Source organism: Monopterus albus, unplaced genomic scaffold (genome assembly GCF_001952655.1).
Source record: "Monopterus albus unplaced genomic scaffold, M_albus_1.0 scaffold21.1, whole genome shotgun sequence".
In the NCBI taxonomy this organism is placed as follows: Eukaryota; Metazoa; Chordata; class Actinopteri; order Synbranchiformes; family Synbranchidae; genus Monopterus; species Monopterus albus.
The window spans coordinates 3,320,844-3,325,482 of record NW_018127901.1 but is presented as its reverse complement, the minus strand read 5'-3'; the positions used below and the strand labels follow the sequence as shown (position 1 = coordinate 3,325,482).

Genomic DNA, 4,639 nt, shown 5'->3' with positions numbered 1-4,639 from the left:
GGTGATGTTGGCCAGCTAACCCTCAAAATGTCAACTCACGTCAAAAAAAGAAAAGTTGATGCCGAATGCCGCGTTTTCAACAAGACATGGACTGGAAAGTATTTGTTTACAGAAGTCAAAGGTAAAGCAGTGCGCTTAGTTTGTGGTACACAGGTTGCTGTGTTCAAGGATTACAGTTTGAATCGCCACTACATGGCCAAACATGAGGGGAAATACAAGAACTTCGGATGAAGAGCGCGCAAGAGAGTCGGATGCTTTCCTAGTGAAACTGCATAACCTTCAAAGACTTTTTACAAAACTTTCCATACCCAGAGATGCAGCTTTCAAGGCAAGTTATGTCATATCCCACAAAATCGCCAGAAAAACGGAGAGTTTATTAAAGAGTGTTTGTTGGACTCTGCAGCACTAATATGCCTGGAGAAAGATGGCGCATATGAGAACGTGTCCTCTCCCGACGCACTGTAACGAGGAGGGTTGAGGACATCGCAGGAAATCTTTGGATCTACCTACATATGTGAACAGACATTCTCAGTGATGAAGTTCAACAAATCCAGATTTCAGTGCACTTGTTCAAGCCCAAGCCAGACTGGATTTCTCTCACTGAACAAGTAAAATGAACTGAAAATGCATATCTTTAACATACTGCAAAACACCTTTTCAGTGTTATGTGAAGTTGAAAATAAAATGGAACTGTGATGTAATGTTTGTTTTTCTGATTACCAGTAGCAGCTAATCAACACACATAATTTACTGCTTTTTACAACGGGAGATAATGAATATTGAGCAGAATTAAGTTCAAGTTATCATTGGTTCAGCCCTCCAACACAGTTCAGGTTTCTCATGTGGCCCCTTGTAAAAATTAATTGCCCACCCCTGATTTATACCGAGGCCAAACACTCCAGTCTCCATGGGCAGGCCAACAGGGGCTCTTTGTGATGCCTGTGTGTGTGTGTGGGTGTGTGTCTGCGTGTACTCTTCAGCTACTGAGACAGTTGTTCAGCTCATGATTGACTGAAAATGTTAATCTTCACACTGGGCTGTTTCCAGCGGACTCCTCTCTGTGTGTTTGCGCTGGTTAAGACATGAATTACATTATATTAGTAGCTCAGAGCCGTGAGTGCAGTGGAAGCTGAAAAGCTACTGTGTGGCACCGTTATTGTCATGTCTCTACACCAAACGCTGTGTTTGGCCATATGGCTCAGCCCTGGTGTTTGACAGCCATTACGGCAAGTGAGCCATAATTATTTGGAAGCCTTGCTGTATCCCAGAAACTGATCAAATGCTGAATATGGCATGTCAGGTTTGGGATTCACTAGCGTCTCTTGCCTCTTGAGAAAACGTGTTTGTCCTCCTGAAGGATTCTGGGCTTGTGTTTGACAGCTTGAGTCAGTGTTTTACTACTTGAGTCCAGGACTCAAGTTCTGATATTTCTAATAATTTAGCAGAAGATACTGACACTGATATTCACACTGTTCACTTCTAAGTGGTGTGGGTGTGTGCTTACGAGTGCATTTGTTTGGCTCTTGTTTCACACACTAAGTAAACTTCTTTTAAAAATGGTTAGAACTGTGTCATTTGTGTCTCATGTAGACCTTGATGACTCAGACTCGGGTAATGGGGACTCGACCCCCGGGTAATGGGGACTCCACTCAGGTTGTACTTTGGTATCTCAGACTTGAACACTGGGGAATCGAGACAGGACTTGGACTTGTGGTTTAATGACTTGGCTACAACACTGGCTTTATCAGTTGGGTCATTGAAATGTCACCTTTCACCCGTGCTGCAGTTTGTCTCCTTCAGAGATGCACAGAAACTCTACTGTTACTTAAGAGCACCAGCCCCTGTATCACTCTTCAAGTTTTACATTTAAGACATTTGGCTGCTTCTCTTATCCAGAGTGACTTGCGGCAACTTTCCTCTCACCATTACTGAGAAGTGGAATCAAGCCACAGTCCTGAGAGTGTTACCGTGACCTTAGAAAACCTGTGCAGAAGAGATGACTAGGAAGTCATTTGGATTTTAAATAAATCTGACTAATTGTAATGACTCAGTCCCAAGTAGCAGTAATATCAGTCGTCTTTGTAAAGGAACTCTGGTAGTCTAATCATTTCTCAGCTACAACTTTTTGTGATTGTTTCTATTTCAATATATTATTTCTTCTGGATGAGATGAAGCAGCTGGTAAATGTTTGCCGCATGCATTTACCAAAGACCATCAGAGCATCATACACAGCATCTCTTACATAACCCACAGATTATTTTATTTATTAATATATTTTTAAATGCCATTTTCATGGTTGGGATGTGGTTCCAAACCATCTTACTTTGTGAGCCCTACCACTAGGACACATTTAAATGCTAAATTAAAATTCAGTTCTCCATGTCTCCATGCAGTTTGACCTCAAGTAGTAACATGTTTTAATGACCTGAAATGTGAACCACATGCAGGATCCAGCAAACAGGGCAGTGAGGCAGCTGTGGTCGGATGTTTGTGGTTGTTCCTCACGTCACAGCACTTGACTGATAAAACCTGAGTGGTTTCTGAAGGTCTTGGTGGCATGAAAGAGGTTCTGTGGGGAACAGAACAGGTTTCAGTGGGAGGATGTGTGGTGAATCACCACAGCGTGACAAAAGGCCCCCCAGAGTGGGAACAGATCCACGCATCTAGTGTAACTTCCATCTTTTTACTTCTTACTTAATATCAGTCTCTTGGAGCACTTCATGTGATTTCCTGATGGATAAATTGGACTGTCTGTGGATGTATTGTTTGTGTCAGTGCTGCAACAATTGGTCACCCGTCAGAAAATGAATTGTCATTAACCTTAATAAGCATTCATTCATTCATTTTCTACCGCTAAATCCCTGAGCGGGGTCACGGGTGGGGCCGGAGCCAATCCCGGCCGGCAATTGGGCGAAGGCGGGGTACACCCTGGACAGGTCGCCAATCCATCGCAGGGCCCTTAATAAGCATTTTAGTCATTTTTAAGAGGAAGTGCCATATTGTACTCCACAAGGCTAAAGGCACAGGGTGGATCTTTTTTTATCTATAAACTTTATTGTCAGCCAGGGATTTTTTTTTTTACTGACTTGAACAGGCGATTGGGCAAATTGTAATCCATCCATCCATCCATCCATTATCTATACCGCTCATTATTGAACAGGCTAACAGGGGGCTGGAGCCAATCTCAGCTGACACTGGGTGAGAGGCAGGGTCCACCCTGGACAGGTCGCCAGTCTGTCACATGGCTGACATGTAGACAAACAACCACACTCACTCCTATAGGCAATTTAGAGTCCCCACTCAACCTAAGCTGCATGTCTTTGGACTGTGGGAGGAAGTCGGAGCACCCGGAGGGAATCCACATAGGCACAGGGAGAACATGTAGACTCCACACAGAAAGTCCCCGGGTCAGTCAGGGCTTGAACCTGTGAGGCAACAGCACCACACCACTGCTGTGCCATGGAGGTAATGCATGGCACATACAGCGCCTAAACAAGCTCCTGGTTTCTAAGAATCAACGTGTTGTTTCACAGGTGGATATAACAGGAACGGTTGGTGTATTGATAAAAGGAAAATGTGACAAATATGACAAATGCAGTTGAAACAGGCTTAGTGGAAAAACGATGACGTATGTGGAGCATACTGATACTGTTCCACTGCTGTTTTTCAGCTAACAGTGGATGCAGGTGCGTATTAAATTGCTTTTTGTTTGCCAGTTTTCTGGAAATTGGGTTAGAAATTCATGCTGCATTTGGATTGAAAGGAGGGATGACATGCACCGCAGATCCCCAGCCGCAACTGAAGCTGGTATGTTACATGGATGGAGGTCTCTATTATCTGACTGTTAACAGAGAAAGCAGTGTTTGTGTAGCAGTGGTGAATGCAGGCTGTCTGTTATGTACTTCAGCCTTAAGTGACCCCGAATGCAGCGGCCTAATTTGAGAACTGAACTTAGATGACCAGAACTCACAGGTGGTTTGTCTTTTAGGCCTCATCTTTCATATGCATGCAGTGTATTGTCTTCACTGTTATTGCCCTAGCCCTCCAGCTGCTGTTCAAGAACGCTATTAGCCCTACTGCAGAGAGAGCAGAGAGCAAATGTCTCTTACAAAGAAAAGTTTGATTGCCTTAAGTTAGTTTATCTTCTCAGTGGCCAGAGATCTTAAACTCTGCAACAGTAAGAATACGTGCAGCCTATTTCTCATGGATTCAATTGAGAGCAAATCCCTGCAGGTTCCAAAATCTTGTGGGAACCAGAAGCTGTGGTATTAGCAGATCAATGTCCACAGATGTTTAATCACATATTAGTACAATGTTAAGGTGTCCAGTTACCTTTGGCCACAAAATGCAGCCCATTCAGAGAATTTTTGCCCTCTGTCTTGCCAAAGTTGTAGACAAGTGTGGTAGAGTAAAATTCCATGTTTTCCCTTGACACTCGCTGATATGTTGAGCTTTTCAGATATAATCCGGAATGTCGGTGCAGGCTGTCTTACAGCTGTCTAAGCAAACCAAACAGAAAGAGGAAATGCATCCGAGTTTAAAGGAACTGTTTTAAGCACATTGGAAAAGAACGTGTCCTTGACTCAACCCCACCGACACACAAATAAGAAACATTACATCAGTGAGGAGCCGCTGGGCA

General features: G+C 43.6%; 1 protein-coding gene across 2 annotated transcripts in view; it reads left to right on the top strand.

Annotated features, from left to right (window-relative positions):
* The window catches only part of pcgf3 (polycomb group ring finger 3), a 45,131-nt gene that overhangs the window by 12,663 nt on the left and 27,829 nt on the right, over nt 1–4,639 (top strand). The window lies entirely within an intron of this gene.